The 19709-nt window shown below is 43.1% G+C and overlaps 1 pseudogene; it reads left to right on the top strand.

Annotated features, from left to right (window-relative positions):
• The window catches only part of LOC135539322 (non-structural maintenance of chromosomes element 4 homolog A-like), a 32551-nt pseudogene extending 15698 nt beyond the window's left edge, over positions 1-16853 (top strand).
• Positions 16854-19709: the final 2856 nt, after the last annotated feature.

The following is a 19709-nucleotide window of genomic DNA, read 5'->3' as shown; positions in this document are numbered from 1 at the left end:
TTGGAAGGGTTAAAAAAATCAGATCTGTCCAAAACTTCATATGTGTGATTAGACAACCCCCATGAACTGTAAATCAGTCATTTTTCCCAACAGATGTCAAAGAAAAGCTCTCACACACACACACAGCAAGGATGGAGTGACAAAGCGTGGTGTTTAAAGACACAGAGAGCAGGCAATGGCATAAACATAATCCCAAGGCCGTGCCGAGTCCAACGAGGTGCCCCGCTTAACCGTAGCTCGCTCGGTCTGAGCGCAGCGACCATGAGAAAAATAGGCCCACAATGATGCCTGCACCACAATGTCATTGGATTTTGGGTGACAGCGGCGGAACCGTTAGGTTTAGAAGGACAATTCAAACACAGGACTGTTCCTAAGGTCCTCCCGATCTGTGCAAGCCTAACCTTGACTGTGTGGCATTAACCTTTCACAGTTAAAAGAAGGTGTTTACAAAAAAACAGTGTGCATTGACTTCTCTCCCCATAGGAATACATTGCCTGCTCCCCTAAATACAACCTGGGGTCTTTATGGGTTATGAATGCTGTATGAACCTGTCTTCTATGACATTCCATCAGACCACTATGAGGTCTACCTGTGTCGATTCTAAGCTTCCTGGAGCAACCGGAAGTGGTTAAATTGACCCAAAAGGTATTTGGATGTACATCACCTCGAAAGGTGCCGAGGCCTCTGCATTATTCAACCCTGTGTAGATCAGTCAATTCTCAACTTAAAGACTTAAAACTCAGGATTCCCTAGGTTTCTATGTCAGTCAAGACATGTGTGTATTTATAGCTTCCTGTGCCAACCGGAAGTGCCATAATTGGTGTCTCAGGGGCTGTTTGGAAGGGTTAAAAAAATCAGATCTGTCCAAAACTTCATATGTGTGATTAGACAACCCCCATGAACTGTAAATCAGTCATTTTTCCCATAAAAATTCAAAGGAAAAATAAATCACACAGATACACAACTTGGATGGAGGGACGTATTGGGGTGTGTAGAGACTGACAGTGCCTCCAATAGTTAGCTTTGTTCGAGCTAAAAAAGAACCGTCAGACCTAGAGTTCCGAAACTTTAGAATCCTGTTCTAGACCTCAGGTAGATAGTGCGTGGTGAGTTACGGCGCTCTAGGAGGTTCTCGGACCGAGAAACAGCGTCGAACATTTGCAATGACTTCAATTCATTTTGACCATTACGAAAATGGCGACATTTAGAAATGTCCCAGAGACACAAGACTAGGTGCATTGTGACCGTCTCGGCCCATAGAGACAGAACCCAACATCTCGGTCCGATAGCTCATTCAAGGACCCCGTAGCAAGGCATTGAAAAAAGTGGATTTTCAGCACCAATTAGGCTTTTACTCGGACACCAAATGACCTATCGGGCCGAAACTCGGGATTCGGGGTCGCCTCACATAGGACTACACATAATGTCCGAACTGGCCCCGCAGCTAGAAAGTAACTATGTGTTTTATGGTTTTTTAATGTTTTGTACCGAAGGCCTTGTGAATTTTGGGCCAGCTCTGAAGTATGTTATACTTGGCTCCTAAATGAGTTGGGAAAAGTGGGTTTGGTGTCAGTTTGTATCAGTTTGGTGTCAGAATGATATCAAATTGACTGATGGACGGTGACTTGCAGGTGACTCTTGTCCATTAGCAATATGTTTAAGCGGTGAGGTACCATCACCAAAAGCGACATTCTGAAATCAACCCAAACGAGCGATGGAGAGGTACCAGTATCACTGCCCAGACATCCCTATGTCATCGGGCCAGTCAATTTGGCATTCCTGCATGATTTTTATGGCATGACAAATTGGTAATGGTGACTGCCCAGTTAACCATATGGCAAATGCACAGTGACTTTGAAAGAGTGAGAAAAATCACCAAATGGACATTCTGGAATCAACCCTAACGAGTGATGGAGAGGTACCAGAATCACTGCCAAGCCATCCCGACTTCATCGGGCCAGTCAATTTGGCATTCCTGCACAAATTTTCAGTGACTTTGCAAAAGTAAGGAACATTTGCAATATGTTTTAACAGTGAGGTACCATCACCAAAAGCGACATTCTGAAATCAACCCAAACGAGCGATGGAGAGGTACCAGTATCACTGCCCAGCCATCCTGAGGTCATCGGGCCAGTCAATTTGGCATTCCTGCATGATTTTTATAGCATGACAAATTGGTGATGGTGACTGCCCAGTTAACCATATGGCAAATGCACAGTGACTTTGAAAGAGTGAGAAAAATCACCAAATGGACATTCTGGAATCGACCCTAACGAGTGATGGAGAGGTACCAGAATCACTGCCAAGCCATCCCGAGTTCATCGGGCCAGTCAATTTGGCATTCCTGCACAAATTTTCAGTGACTTTGCAAAAGTAAGGAACATTTGCAATATGTTTTAACAGTGAGGTACCATCACCAAAAGCGACATTCTGAAATCAACCCAAACGAGCCATGGAGAGGTACCAGTATCACTGCCCAGCCATCCCGAGGTCATCGGGCCAGTCAATTTGGCATTCCTGCATGATTTTTATAGCATGACAAATTGGTGATGGTGACTGCCCAGTTAACCATATGGCAAATGCACAGTGACTTTGAAAGAGTGAGAAAAATCACCAAATGGACATTCTGGAATCAACCCTAACGAGCGATGGAGAGGTACCAGAATCACTGCCAAGCCATCCCGACTTCATCGGGCCAGTCAATTTGGCATTCCTGCACAAATTTTCAGTGACTTTGCAAAAGTAAGGAACATTTGCAATATGTTTTAACAGTGAGGTACCATCACCAAAAGCGACATTCTGAAATCAACCCAAACGAGCCATGGAGAGGTACCAGTATCACTGCCCAGCCATCCCGAGGTCATCGGGCCAGTCAATTTGGCATTCCTGCAAAAATTTTCAGTGACTTTGCAAAAGTAAGTAACATTTGCAATATGTTTTAACAGTGAGGTACCATCACCAAAAGCGACATTCTGAAATCAACCCAAACGAGCCATGGAGAGGTACCAGTATCACTGCCCAGCCATCCCGAGGTCATCGGGCCAGTCAATTTGGCATTCCTGCATGATTTTTATAGCATGACAAATTGGTGATGGTGACTGCCCAGTTAACCATATGGCAAATGCACAGTGACTTTGAAAGAGTGAGAAAAATCACCAAATGGACATTCTGGAATCAACCCTAACGAGCGATGGAGAGGTACCAGAATCACTGCCAAGCCATCCCGACTTCATCGGGCCAGTCAATTTGGCATTCCTGCAAAAATTTTCAGTGACTTTGCAAAAGTAAGGAACATTTGCAATATGTTTTAACAGTGAGGTACCATCACCAAAAGCGACATTCTGAAATCAACCCAAACGAGCGATGGAGAGGTACCAAAATCACTGCCCAGCCATCCTGAGGTCATCGGGCCAGTCAATTTGGCATTCCTGCATGATTTTTATGGCATGACAAATCGGTGATGGTGACTGCCCAGTTAACCATATGGCAAATGCACAGTGACTTTGCAAAAGTGAGAAAACATGACCAAATGGACATTCTGAAATATATATATATATATATATCCCATTTAGCAGACGCTTTTGTCCAAAGCGACTTACAAGTCGGCTGGGGCCACTACTTTTACATATGGGTGGTCCCAGCGGGAATCGAACCCACGACGCTTGGCGTTGCAAGCGCCATGCTCTACCGACTGAGCCACACAGAGCCACACAGGACAAATCAACACAAACAATGGCATGACCATAGTGTCCAGACTGTGCCGAGTCCAACGAGGTGCCCCGCTTGACCGTAGCTCGCTCGGTCTGAGCGCGGCGACCATGAGAAAAATAGGCCCAATATGAAGCCTTCACCAGTACGTCATTTGATTTTGGGTGACAGCGGCGGAACCGTTAGGTTTAGAAAGACAATTCAACCACAGGACTGTTCCTAAGGTCCTCCTGATCTGTCCAAGCCTATCCTTGACCGTGTGACATTAACCCTTCACAGTCAAAAGAAGGTGTTTACATAAAAACAGTGTTCATTGACTTCTCTCCCCATAGGAATATATTGGCTGCTCCACTAAATACAACCTGGAGTCTATATGGGTTATGAATGTTGTATGAACCTGTCTTTGGTACCAGTCCATCAGACCACTATAAGGTCTACCTGTGTCGATTCTAAGCTTCCTGGACCAACCGGAAGTGGTTCAAATCGCCCTAAAAGTGTATACCCATACACTGCCTGCAATTTGATGGACATAGTGCATTGAACCCTGTGTAAATCAGTCAGTTTTCATGGTAAAGACTTAAAACTCAGGATTCTCTAATGGAATACCCCAATGAGGATGTATGTTGAGTTACAGCTTCCTGTGCCAACCGGAAGTGCCATAATTGGTCTCTCATGGGCTGTTTGGAGGGGTTAAAAAAATCAGATCTTTCCAAAACTTCATATATATGATTAGGCAACCCCCATGAACTGTAAATCAGTCATTTTTCCCATAAAAATTCAAAGGAAAACTAAATCACACAGATACACAACATGGATGGAGGGACGTATCATTGGGGTGCGTAGAGACTGACAGTGCCTCCAATAGTTAGCTTTGAATGATATCAAATTGACTGATGGACGGTGACTTGCAGGTGACTCTTGTCCATTAGCAATATGTTTAAGCGGTGAGGTACCATCACCAAAAGCGACATTCTGAAATCAAGCCAAACGAGCGATGGAGAGGTTCCAGAATCACTGCCCAGCCATCCCGAGTTCATCGGGCCAGTCAATTTGGCATTCCTGCATGATTTTTATGGCATGACAAATTGGTGATGGTGAATGCCCAGTTAACCATATGGCAAATGCACAGTGACTTTGCAAAAGTGAGAAAACATAAACAAATGGACATGATGAAATCAACACCACGAGTGATTGAAAGGAACAACAATCACTGCCCGGCCATCCCGAGTTCATCAGGCCAGTCAATTTTGCATTTCTGAAGGATTTTTGAGCATGTCAAATTTCTTATGACATTTGGCCCCCACAAAACATATGCCTTATGCACAAGCAAAAAAAAACAAAAACATTATGATAATAAAATATGACTAAAGTATGTTGATACAGTTCTTATACTTGTGTAACTGACACAAAATTCAAATTTTTTTCGAAAAACGGTCCAGAAAGCACTTTTTTAGGGGTGTGTGAAGTTTTTTATGAAATTTAATAATTTTTGACTTTTGACTTCTGACTTCCTATGAAATCATATTGCAGATGGACAAAACACATGCAATATGCGCAAGTAAAAAAAATAAAAAATTATGATAATAAAATATGACTAAAGTATGTTGATACAGTTCTTATACGTGTGTAACTGACACAAAATGCGAAAAAAATTCGAAAAACGGTCCAGAAAGCACTTTTTTAGGGGTGTGTGAAGTTTTTTATGAAATTTTATAATTTTTGACTTTTGACTTCTGACTTCCTATGAAATCATATTGCAAATGGACAAAACATATGCAATATGCGCAAGTAAAAAATTTAAAAAATTATGATAATAAAATTGGACAAAAGTATTTTCATACAGTTCTTATACATGTGTAATTGTCAAAAAAGCGAAAGAATTTCGAAAAACGGTCCAGAAAGCACTTTTTTAAGGGGTGATAACGTTTTTTCAAAAATTCGTTTTTTCAAAATTTGGCTTTTGGATGTTGACTTGGAGTCCAATATCAATATGAAAAACCATGGTGGAGTGCAATCGCCACCTGTTGGATTTTTGAAGTGTTACAACTGGCAATACCCATATGGCAATAGAAGTAAACTTTGCATGAATCAACGCCGCTTTGGGTGGTATTGGCCAATGTGTACATGGTTTGTCCCATGCCAATAACTTGCCATTCATTTTTGTCCACTACGGGGGTGAATTCCCTTACTGTAGCTATGACTCTGACTCTAGCTATGAGTCTGACTGACTCTGACTATGACTCTAGCTATGACTCTGACTATGACTCTAGCTATGACTCTGACTATGACTCTAACTGTAGCTATGACTGACTCTAGCTATGACTCTGACTCTAGCTATGACTCTGACTCTAGCTATGACTCTAGCTATTACTCTGACTCTGAATCTAGCTATGACTTGGACTCTAGCTATGACTCTAGCTATGACTCTAGCTATGACTCGGACTCTAGCTATGACTCGGACTCTAGCTATGCCTCGGACTCTAGCTATGCCTCGGACTCAAGCTATGACTCTAGCTCTGACCATGACTCTGACTTGAGCTATGACTATGACTCTAGCTATGACTCTAGCTATGACTCGGAATCCAGCTATGACCATAACTCTGACTCTAGCTATGACTATGACTCTGACTCTAGCTATGACTAGGACTCTGGCTCTGACCATGACTCTGACTCTAGCTATGACTGCAGCATCCACCGAGAGGCTCTTGGGTACACTGCAGCATCCACCTAGAGGCTCTTGGGTACACTGCAGCATCCACCGAGAGGCTCTTGAGTACACTGCAGCATCCACCCAGAGGCTCTTGGGTAAACTACAGCATCCACCCAGAGGCTCTTGGGTACACTGCAGCATCCACCTAGAGGCTCTTGCTGCCAAGGGAATGCCTGACAGTTTGAAAGATGTTTTGGACACCAGTGAAAATGGTGAAACTTTGTTTCAGTAAGGCCCCTGAACTCTCGTGTATTTTCTGCAATATGCAATGAGCTGGGTAGCGACCAGGTAACGCTTTGACAACATACAGAAGAGCGCTGGTTATCAAGGGGCAAAGTATTGACACGTTTTTTGAATTAAGAGATGAGCTTAAAGTTTTCTTAACTGACCATAATTTTCACTTTGTCTGACCGCTTGCTTCCATGATGATGAGTTTCTCACACGACTGGCCTATCTGGGTGATGTTTTTTCTACCCTGAATGATCTGACTCTAGGATAACAGGGACTCTTCACAACTATATTCAATGTGCGGGACAAAATTGAGGCTATGATTAAGAAGTTGGAGCTCTTCTCTGTCTGCATTAACAAGGACAACACACAGGTCTTTCCATCATTGTATGATTTTTGTTGTTGTCTGCAAATGAACTCAAGCTTACGGACAATGTCAGATGTGACCTCCGTGGCAAAGGTTTGTTTGTAGACGTTAAATGATTTTATATTAGTTGGTTAAAGAGCTATGTGTCATGTGCCTCTCTCCCCGTGTATCTCCAGCCACATCTCCCATCTCCTACTATGAGTTTGTCATAGACCCCACCTCCTTCTCCCGCTCGGTGGAGAACATCTTCCACACCTCCTTCCTGGTCAGGGTGAGTGGTACATGTTGGATAGTTCAGATCAATATATCGGCACCTTTTTTTTACATGATTGACTTTTTATTGTAAAATAACTTTTAATTGTGTATTTATTTGATTTACAACTGCACAGGGCCGAGGAAAAAAATGCGTAATCAAAACTGATACTTAGATGTAAAATGAATTTGATTGGAGGTGAGGGATTCTTGATTGTATTATTTATCTTATCTTAAGGTGCCAACAGGGCAAACATTGACATTCAACCAGTTTAAAAAGAAACAAACGGAACATTCTACTCCACTGCACTCTATTGTAAAGTGCAGCGGTGACAGTATATTGACTGCATCTGTAGGTACTACCTACCGTAGTACCTACCGTAGTACCTACCGTAGTACTTACCGGGGTGGCAGGGTAGCCCAGTGGTTAGAGCATTGGACTAGTAACCGAAAGGTTGCCAGTTCAAATCCCCGAGCTGACAAGATACAAATCTGTTGTTCTGCCCCTGAACAAGGCCGTCATTGAAAATAAGAATATGTTCCCAACTGACTTGCCTAGTTAAATAAAGGTAAAATATAAACATTTAAAAAAATATGTTTGTGTCTGTAGGTAGTAGCTACCGTAGATATGAAAAAAAGGACTTCCCTGAACTTGTTGTCTCTAGCTACCGTAGATATGAAAAGACAACTCCCCTGAACTTGTTGTCTCTAGCTACCGTAGATATGAAAAGACGACTCCCCTGAACTTGTTGTCTCTAGCTACCGTAGATATGAAAAGACAACTCCCCTGAACTTGTTGTCTCTAGCTACCGTAGATATGAAAAGACAACTCCCCTGAACTTGTTGTCTCTAGCTACCGTAGATATGAAAAGACAACTCCCCTGAACTTGTTGTCTCTAGCTACCGTAGATATGAAAAGACAACTCCCTGAACTTGTTGTCTCTAGCTACCGTAGATATGAAAAGACGACTCCCCTGAACTTGTTGTCTCTAGCTACCGTAGATATGAAAAGACAACTCCCCTGAACTTGTTGTCTCTCTCTGAAAAGCTACCGTAGATATGAAAAGACAACTCCCCTGAACTTGTTGTCTCTAGCTACCGTAGATATGAAAAGACAACTCCCCTGAACTTGTTGTCTCTAGCTACCGTAGATATGAAAAAACGACTCCCCTGAACTTGTTGTCTCTAGCTACCGTAGATATGAAAAGACAACTCCCCTGAACTTGTTGTCTCTAGCTACCGTAGATATGAAAAGACAACTCCCCTGAACTTGTTGTCTCTAGCTACCGTAGATATGAAAAGACAACTCCCCTGCACTTGTTGTCTCTAGCTACCGTAGATATGAAAAGACAACTCCCCTGAACTTGTTGTCTCTAGCTACCGTAGATATGAAAAAAACGACTCCCCTGAACTTGTTGTCTCTAGCTACCGTAGATATGAAAAGACAACTCCCCCTGAACTTGTTGTCTCTAGCTACCGTAGATATGAAAAGACAACTCCCCTGAACTTGTTGTCTCTAGCTACCGTAGATATGAAAAGACAACTCCCCTGAACTTGTTGTCTCTAGCTACCGTAGATATGAAAAGACAACTCCCCTGAACTTGTTGTCTCTAGCTACCGTAGATATGAAAAGACAACTCCCCTGAACTTGTTGTCTCTAGCTACCGTAGATATGAAAAGACAACTCCCCTGAACTTGTTGTCTCTAGCTACCGTAGATATGAAAAGACAACTCCCCTGAACTTGTTGTCTCTAGCTACCGTAGATATGAAAAGACAACTCCCCTGAACTTGTTGTCTCTAGCTACCGTAGATATGAAAAGACGACTCCCCTGAACTTGTTGTCTCTAGCTACCGTAGATATGAAAAGACAACTCCCCTGAACTTGTTGTCTCTAGCTACCGTAGATATGAAAAAACGACTCCCCTGAACTTGTTGTCTCTAGCTACCGTAGATATGAAAAGACAACTCCCCTGAACTTGTTGTCTCTAGCTACCGTAGATATGAAAAAACGACTCCCCTGAACTTGTTGTCTCTAGCTTTTTTGTCCGCATCTTCTCATGTCCGCTGTCGCAAGTCCCATCTTATGGAAAAGAAGCAAAGTTTATAGGGAGGATTGAGCTGCTACAAGAAACACAGGTTACGTACGTAACCGCGGTTACGCGTGCTATTGCATCACTCCAATATGGTATCCTTCCGCACAGGCAGGATACACTCGTCAGTCGCGTCTACCGGGTAGTGCTGCGGTCGACCGCCTTAAAAAGCTGCTGCCGCGGCACTACTTCCTTTATCGAGGCGCCGTAGATCACTGACAAAGACGATTGGCTCACAAAACTGTGGGCCAATCGTATTTATACAAAAGTATGTGTATAGTGCCAACTGTAAAGTTTGGTGGATAAGGAATAATGGTCTTGGGCTGTTTTTCATTGGTTCCGGCCCCTTAGTTCCAGTGAAGGGAAATCTTAACTCTACAGCAAACAATGACATTCTAGACAGTTCTGTGCTTCCAACTTTAAGGCAACAGTTTGGGGAAGGGCCTTTCCTGTTTCAGCATGACAACGGCCCCACAAAGCGAGGTCCATACAGAAATGGTTTGTCGAGATCGGTGTGAAAGACTTGACTGTCCCCCACAGAGCCCTGACCTCAAACCCATCGAACACCTTTGGGATGAATTGAAACTCCAACTGCGAGCAAGGCCTTAATCGCCCAACATCAGCGCCCTGACCTCACTAATGCTCCTGTGGCTGAATGGAAGCAAGTCCTCACAGAAATGTTCCAACATCTAGTGGAAAGCCTTCCCAGAAGAGTGGAGGCTGTTATAGCAGCAATGTTCCAACATCTAGTGGAAAGCCTTCCCAGAAGAGTGGAGGCTGTTATAGCAGCAATGTTCCAACATCTAGTGGAAAGCCTTCCCAGAAGAGTGGAGGCTGTTATAGCAGCAATGTTCCAACATCTAGTGGAAAGCCTTCCCAGAAGAGTGGAGGCTGTTATAGCAGCAATGTTCCAACATCTAGTGGAAAGCCTTCCCAGAAGAGTGAAGGCTGTTATAGCAGCAATGTTCCAACATCTAGTGGAAAGCCTTCCCAGAAGAGTGAAGGCTGTTATAGCAGCAATGTTCCAACATCTAGTGGAAAGCCTTCCCAGGAGGTGGAGGTTGTTATAGCAGCAATGTTCCAACATCTAGTGGAAAGCCTTCCCAGAAGAGTGGAGGCTGTTATAGCAGCAATGTTCCAACATCTAGTGGAAAGCCTTCCCAGAAGAGTGGAGGCTGTTATAGCAGCAATGTTCCAACATCTAGTGGAAAGCCTTCCCAGAAGAGTGGAGGCTGTTATAGCAGCAATGTTCCAACATCTAGTGGAAAGCCTTCCCAGAAGAGAGGAGGCTGTTATAGCAGCAATGTTCCTACATCTAGTGGAAAGCCTTCCCAGAAGAGTGGAGGCTGTTATAGCAGCAATGTTCCAACATCTAGTGGAAAGCCTTCCCAGAAGAGTGGAGGCTGTTATAGCAGCAATGTTCCAACATCTAGTGGAAAGCCTTCCCAGAAGAGTGGAGGTTGTTATAGCAGCAATGTTCCAACATCTAGTGGAAAGCCTTCCCAGAAGAGTGGAGGCTGTTATAGCAGCAATGTTCCAACATCTAGTGGAAAGCCTTCCCAGAAGAGAGGAGGCTGTTATAGCAGCAATGTTCCTACATCTAGTGGAAAGCCTTCCCAGAAGAGTGGAGGCTGTTATAGCAGCAATGTTCCAACATCTAGTGGAAAGCCTTCCCAGAAGAGTGGAGGCTGTTATAGCAGCAATGTTCCAACATCTAGTGGAAAGCCTTCCCAGAAGAGTGGAGGCTGTTATAGCAGCAATGTTCCAACATCTAGTGGAAAGCCTTCCCAGAAGAGTGGAGGCTGTTATAGCAGCAATGTTCCAACATCTAGTGGAAAGCCTTCCCAGAAGAGTGGAGGCTGTTATAGCAGCAATGTTCCAACATCTAGTGGAAAGCCTTCCCAGAAGAGTGAAGGCTGTTATAGCAGCAATGTTCCAACATCTAGTGGAAAGCCTTCCCAGAAGAGTGAAGGCTGTTATAGCAGCAATGTTCCAACATCTAGTGGAAAGCCTTCCCAGGAGGGTGGAGGTTGTTATAGCAGCAATGTTCCAACATCTAGTGGAAAGCCTTCCCAGAAGAGTGGAGGCTGTTATAGCAGCAATGTTCCTACATCTAGTGGAAAGCCTTCCCAGAAGAGTGGAGGCTGTTATAGCAGCAATGTTCCTACATCTAGTGGAAAGCCTTCCCAGAAGAGTGGAGGCTGTTATAGCAGCAATGTTCCAACATCTAGTGGAAAGCCTTCCCAGAAGAGAGGAGGCTGTTATAGCAGCAATGTTCCTACATCTAGTGGAAAGCCTTCCCAGAAGAGTGGAGGCTGTTATAGCAGCAATGTTCCAACATCTAGTGGAAAGCCTTCCCAGAAGAGTGGAGGCTGTTATAGCAGCAATGTTCCAACATCTAGTGGAAAGCCTTCCCAGAAGAGTGGAGGTTGTTATAGCAGCAATGTTCCAACATCTAGTGGAAAGCCTTCCCAGAAGAGTGGAGGCTGTTATAGCAGCAATGTTCCAACATCTAGTGGAAAGCCTTCCCAGAAGAGAGGAGGCTGTTATAGCAGCAATGTTCCTACATCTAGTGGAAAGCCTTCCCAGAAGAGTGGAGGCTGTTATAGCAGCAATGTTCCAACATCTAGTGGAAAGCCTTCCCAGAAGAGTGGAGGCTGTTATAGCAGCAATGTTCCAACATCTAGTGGAAAGCCTTCCCAGAAGAGAGGAGGCTGTTATAGCAGCAATGTTCCAACATCTAGTGGAAAGCCTTCCCAGAAGAGTGGAGGCTGTTATAGCAGCAATGTTCCAACATCTAGTGGAAAGCCTTCCCAGAAGAGTGGAGGCTGTTATAGCAGAAATGTTCCATCATCTAGTGGAAAGCCTTCCCAGAAGAGAGGAGGTTGTTATAGCAGCAATGTTCCAACATCTAGTGGAAAGACTTCCCAGAAGAGTGGAGGCTGTTATAGCAGCAATGTTCCAACATCTAGTGGAAAGCCTTCCCAGAAGAGTGGGGGCTGTTATAGCAGCAATGTTCCAACATCTAGTGGAAAGCCTTCCCAGAAGAGTGGAGGCTGTTATAGCAGCAATGTTCCAACATCTAGTGGAAAGCCTTCCCAGAAGAGTGGAGGCTGTTATAGCAGCAATGTTCCAACATCTAGTGGAAAGCCTTCCCAGAAGAGTGGAGGCTGTTATAGCAGCAATGTCCCAACATCTAGTGGAAAGCCTTCCCAGGAGAGTGGAGGCTGTTATAGCAGCAATGTTCCAACATCTAGTGGAAAGCCTTCCCAGGAGAGTGGAGGCTGTTATAGCAGCAATGTTCCAACATCTAGTGGAAAGCCTTCCCAGAAGAGTGGAGGCTGTTATAGCAGCAATGTTCCTACATCTAGTGGAAAGCCTTCCCAGAAGAGTGGAGGATGTTATAGCAGCAATGTTCCAACATCTTGTGGAAAGCCTTCCCAGAAGAGTGGAGGATGTTATAGCAGCAATGTTCCAACATCTTGTGGAAAGCCTTCCCAGAAGAGTGGAGGAGGCTGTTTTCACAGCAAAATGGGGGGACCAACTCCATATTAAAGCCCATGATTTTAGAATGAGCCGTTCGACGGGCAGGTTTCCACATACTTTTGGTCATGTAGTGTATTATTCTACATATGATAGGAGGTAGCAGCCTCTAACACCTCTCCTGTCTCTTCTCTTATTGGTGGATTATGATGGCGTTTGTCAGGATGGTGTGGCGAGGATGTACCTGGACCACGATAAACTTCCTTGTATCGGTGAGAAAACAACCCATGATATGTTTAGCTGGTTTTGGAGATCATTCTTCACTGGGCTTTACTGTTGCTGTTCTTCTTGGGTCATTCATGTTATCTTGTGGGTTCCGGTTCCTGTCTGTGTGTCTGTCTGTCTGTGTGTGTGTGTGTGTGTCTGTCTGTGTGTGTCTCTGTCTGCGTGTGTGTCTCTGTCTGCGTGTGTGTCTCTGTCTGTGTGTGTCTCTGTCTGCGTGTGTGTGTGTCTGTCTGTGTGTGTCTGTGTGTCTCTGTGTGTGTGTCTGTGTGTCTGTGTGTGTGTGTATGTGTGTGTGTGTCTGTGTGTCTCTGTGTGTGTGTGTGTGTGTGTGTGTGTGTGTGTGTGTGTCTCTGTGTGTGTCTCTGTGTGTGTGTGTGTGTGTGTGTGTGTGTGTGTGTGTGTGTGTGTGTGTGTGTGTGTGTGTGTGTGTGTGTGTGTGTGTGTGTGTGTGTGTGTGTGTGTGTGTGTGTGTGTGTGTGTGTGTGTGTGTGTGTGTGTGACAGCTCCTGTAGAAGAAGGGGAGGTGGAGGCTGGTGGAACATCCAGCAGACAGCAGTGTGTCATCTCTATCAGCCCCAAGAGTTGGAAGGTACACACACACACATAAATACTACAGATACACATACACACACACACATATACTACACACACACAGACTATACACACATACTACACATACACACACACAGATACATAGTTCAACCACTTTGAGCCTTGTTTCTTTGAACTGTTTCTCCTTCCCTAGTACATAACACAGAGTCTATACAGGTGCATAACACAGAGTCTATACAGGTACATAACACAGAGTCTATACAGGTACACAACACAGAGTCTATACAGGTACATAACACAGAGTCATAACACAGAGTCTATACAGGTACACAACACAGAGTCTATACAGGTACATAACACAGAGTCATAACACAGAGTCTATACAGGTACATAACACAGAGTCATAACACAGAGTCTATACAGGTACATAACACAGAGTCATAACACAGAGTCTATACGGGTACATAACACAGAGTCTATACAGGTACATAACACAGAGTCATAACACAGAGTCTATACAGGTACATAACACAGAGTCATAACACAGAGTCTATACAGGTACATAACACAGAGGCTATACAGGTACATAACACAGAGTCTATACAGGTACATAACACAGAGTCATAACACAGAGTCTATACAGGTACATAACACAGAGTCTATACAGGTACATAACACAGAGTCTATACAGGTACATAACACAGAGTCATAACACAGAGTCTATACAGGTAGATAACACAGAGTCTATACAGGTACATAACACAGAGTCATAACACAGAGTCTATACAGGTACATAACACAGAGTCATAACACAGAGTCTATACAGGTACATAACACAGAGGCTATACAGGTACATAACACAGAGTCTATACAGGTACATAACACAGAGTCATAACACAGAGTCTATACAGGTACATAACACAGAGTCTATACAGGTACATAACACAGAGTCTATACAGGTACATAACACAGAGTCATAACACAGAGTCTATACAGGTAGATAACACAGAGTCTATACAGGTACATAACACAGAGTCTATACAGGTACATAACACAGAGTCTGTACAGGTACACAACACATAGTCTATACGGGTACATAACACAGAGTCTGTACAGGTACATAACACAGAGTCTGTACGGGTACATAACACAGAGTCTGTACAGGTACATAACACAGAGTCTATACAGGTACATAACACAGAGTCTATACGGGTACATAACACAGAGTATATACAGGTACATAACACAGAGTCTATACTGGTACATAACACAGAGTCATAACACAGAGTCTATACAGGTAGATAACACAGAGTCTATACAGGTACATAACACAGAGTCTATACAGGTACATAACACAGAGTCTGTACAGGTACATAACACAGAGTCTGTACGGGTACATAACACAGAGTCTATACAGGTACATAACACAGAGTCTATACGGGTACATAACACAGAGTATATACAGGTACATAACACAGAGTCTATACTGGTACATAACACAGAGTCATAACACAGAGTCTATACAGGTACATAACACAGAGTATATACGGGTACATAACACAGAGTCTATACAGGTACATAACACAGAGTCTATACAGGTAGATAACACAGAGTCATAACACAGAGTCTATACAGGTAGATAACACAGAGTCATAACACAGAGTCTATACAGGTAGATAACACAGAGTCATAACACAGAGTCTATACAGGTAGATAACACAGAGTCATAACACAGAGTCTATACAGGTACATAACACAGAGTCTATACAGGTACACAACACAGAGTCTATACAGGTACACAACACAGAGTCTATACAGGTACACAACACAGAGTCTATACAGGTACATAACACAGAGTCATAACACAGAGTCTATACAGGTACATAACACAGAGTCTATACAGGTACACAACACAGAGTCACAACACAGAGTCTATACAGGTACATAACACAGAGTCTATACAGGTACATAACACAGAGTCTATACAGGTACACAACACAGAGTCTATACAGGTACATAACACAGAGTCTATACAGGTACATAACACAGAGTCTATTCAGGTACATAACACAGAGTCTATACAGGTACATAACACAGAGTCTATTCAGGTACATAACACAGAGTCTATACAGGTACATAACACAGAGTCTATACAGGTACATAACACAGAGTCTATACAGGTACATAACACAGAGTCTATACAGGTACATAACACAGAGTCTACACAGGTACATAACACAGAGTCATAACACAGAGTCTATACAGGTACATAACACAGAGTCACAACAGAGTCTATACAGGTACATAACAGAGTCATAACACAGAGTCTATACAGGAGTTGATTGTAATTGTTGTTGTTGATGATGACACAGAGTCACAACACAGAGTCTATACAGGTACATAAGAGTCATAACACAGAGTCTATACAGGTACACAACACAGAGTCTATACAGGTACATAACACAGAGTCTATACAGGTACACAACACAGAGTCTATACAGGTACATAACAGAGTCATAACACAGAGTCTATACAGGAGTTGATTGTAATTGTTGTTGTTGATGATGATGTATCACAGTGCTGAACTGTATTTTCTTCTGTTCTGAGTTTGTTGTTGTTGATGTTTTCCTCTGTTCTGAGTTGGTTGTTGTTGATGTTTTCTTCTGTTCTGAGTTTGTTGTCGTTGATGTTTTCTTCTGTTCTGAGTTGGTTGTCGTTGATGTTTTCCTCTGTTCTGAGTTTGTTGTCGTTGATGTTTTCTTCTGTTCTGAGTTGGTTGTCGTTGATGTTTTCCTCTGTTCTGAGTTTGTTGTCGTTGATGTTTTCCTCTGTTCTGAGTTGGTTGTCGTTGATATTTTCCTCTGTTCTGAGTTTGTTGTCGTTGATGTTTTCCTCTGTTCTGAGTTTGTTGTCGTTGATGTTTTCTTCTGTTCTGAGTTGGTTGTCGTTGATGTTTTCCTCTGTTCTGTCTCTCTCCGTAGGAGATAATTGAGGTCTTTAGTATCAGCGAGCCTCTGATCCACCCTCCCAGCACACAGCACACAGAATGATACTGCTCCTTTTTTAAAACATCATCATCTTGTTAACTCCAGCTGTACATATTTGTTTTCTATAAATAGTTGTTGTTCACAGTTTTTAAATTCAGGACATTTATTTGATTAAAAAGAGAGAACCGAACTCAGTGATTTGTTGTTGTTTTTCTACGTCAAGGAAGAGAAGAAAGCTTGTATATCGATGCGACCGGAGCAGAATGCATCTGCGGTGTGTTTTGACTTACCAATAACCATAGGATCAGGGTTGGTGATATTATCTCTGATAACGACAGGAAAATCTTCTATGAACAAATGTCGTACTGCCTTTATACGCAAAGTGTTTTGTCCTATATTTGTATTTATGTTTAACCCCCTGTCCCCGCAGGAGGCCTTTTGGCTTTTGGTAGGCCGTCATTTTAAATAAGAATTTGTTCTTAAATTACTTGTCTACTTAAATAACAAAACTATTCTGCAAAGTACACCCCTCCCACACCCCCAATTAAAAATATATATAAATTAACAATAAAACAGGACATGCTAGCCCATTGACGACATGTAGCCTACAGTAGAAAGTGAAGTAGCTAGCTAGCATGTACAGCATTCAATAATGCAAAAGGTCCATAAAAGTGTATAAATGACTGATGTTTAAAGACTAACAGTATACTGATGGGAGACCCTTCCACTCCACTGTCAGCGACCCTGTACACCCAGTAGAAATGTTTTAACATATAGGATTGATTTACAGTAACCTACCTCTTCCAACATGTCAGGGGTACGCCAAATAAAAATGTGATTCATTTTATTTTAATATATATATATATATATATTTTCACAATTTCAAACAGTACATTTATATTTTACAACAGGACTACACATTTGGGCGAGTTTTTTTTTTCTCTCCTGCATAGCCTCGTTTCACTGCCCAAAATATAATAAAACCATCTAGTGTTCAGTGAAATAACAACACAATGTCAAATACAGGAAGCCTAGTCACATAATGAACATCCAATCACATTAATCGTTGCTCATCCAATCACATTAACCGTTACTCATCCAATCACATTAATCGTTACTCATCCAATCACATTAACCGTTACTCATCCAATCACATTAACCGTTACTCATCCAATCACATTAACCGTTACTCATCCAATCACATTAACCGTTACTCATCCAATCACATTAACCGTTGCTCATCCAATCACATTAACCGTTGCTCATCCAATCACATTAACCGTTACTCATCCAATCACATTAACCGTTACTCATCCAATCACATTAACCGTTACTCATCCAATCACATTAACCGTTACTCATCCAATCACATTAACAGTTACTCATCCAATCACATTAACCGTTACTCATCCAATCACATTAACCGTTACTCATCCAATCACATTAACCGTTACTCATCCAATCACATTAACCGTTACTCATCCAATCACATTAACCGTTACTCATCCAATCACATTAACCGTTGCTCATCCAATCACATTAACCGTTACTCATCCAATCACATTAACCGTTACTCATCCAATCACATTAACCGTTACTCATCCAATCACATTAACCGTTACCCATCTAATCACATTAACCGTTGCTCATCCAATCACATTAACTGTTACTCATCCAATCACATTAACCGTTACCCATCTAATCACATTAACCGTTGCTCATCCAATCACATTAACCGTTACTTTCTCACAGGAAACCTTCACTCTTGCTCAGACATTTAGAAACTAAACATGACAATTTGAAAAATAAGACACAGGAGTTTTTTGAGCGAGAATAAAGAGGACTTTAGAGTAGTAAGACATGTATAAAAGCAACAGATACCATTGATAAGAAGGTTCTAGAAGCGTCTTATATGGTGAGCTACCGAGGGGCTTGGACAGGCAAGTCCCATACTATTGTAGAGGACTGGCTAGGACAGACAAGCCCCATACTATTGTAGAGGAGTGGCTAGGACAGGCAAGTCCCATACTATTGTAGAGGAGTGGCTGGGACAGACAAGCCCCATACTATTGTGGAGGAGTGGCTAGGACAGACAAGCCCCATACTATTGTGGAGGAGTGGCTAGGACAGGCAAGTCCCATACTATTGTGGAGGACTGGCTAGGACAGACAAGTCCCATACTATTGTGGAGGAGTGGCTAGGACAGGCAAGTCCCATACTATTGTGGAGGAGTGGCTAGGACAGACAAGCCCCATACTATTGTGGAGGAGTGGCTAGGACAGGCAAGTCCCATACTATTGTAGAGGAGTGGCTAGGACAGGCAAGTCCCATACTATTGAGGAGGAGTGGCTAGGACAGACAAGTCCCATACTATTGTAGAGGAGTGGCTAGGACAGACAAGTCCCATACTATTGAGGAGGAGTGGCTAGGACAGGCAAGTCCCATACTATTGAGGAGGAGTGGCTAGGACAGGCAAGTCCCATACTATTGTAGAGGAGTGGCTAGGACAGACAAGCCCCATACTATTGTGGAGGAGTGGCTAGGACAGGCAAGTCCCATACTATTGTAGAGGAGTGGCTAGGACAGGCAAGTCCCATACTATTGAGGAGGAGTGGCTAGGACAGACAAGTCCCATACTATTGTAGAGGAGTGGCTAGGACAGGCAAGTCCCATACTATTGTGGAGGAGTGGCTAGGACAGACAAGTCCCATACTATTGTAGAGGAGTGGCTGGGACAGGCAAGTCCCATACTATTGTGGAGGAGTGGCTAGGACAGGCAAGTCCCATACTATTGTAGAGGAGTGGCTAGGACAGACAAGTCCCATACTATTGTGGAGGAGTGGCTAGGACAGGCAAGTCCCATACTATTGTGGAGGAGTGGCTAGGACAGACAAGCCCCATACTATTGTGGAGGAGTGGCTAGGACAGGCAAGTCCCATACTATTGAGGAGGAGTGGCTAGGACAGGCAAGTCCCATACTATTGTGGAGGAGTGGCTAGGACAGGCAAGCCCCATACTATTGAGGAGGAGTGGCTAGGACAGACAA

Source organism: Oncorhynchus masou, unplaced genomic scaffold (genome assembly GCF_036934945.1).
Source record: "Oncorhynchus masou masou isolate Uvic2021 unplaced genomic scaffold, UVic_Omas_1.1 unplaced_scaffold_1918, whole genome shotgun sequence".
Classification (NCBI taxonomy): Eukaryota; Metazoa; Chordata; class Actinopteri; order Salmoniformes; family Salmonidae; genus Oncorhynchus; species Oncorhynchus masou.
The sequence above is the reverse complement of the archived record's forward strand: the minus strand, read 5'-3'. Positions and strand labels throughout refer to the sequence as shown.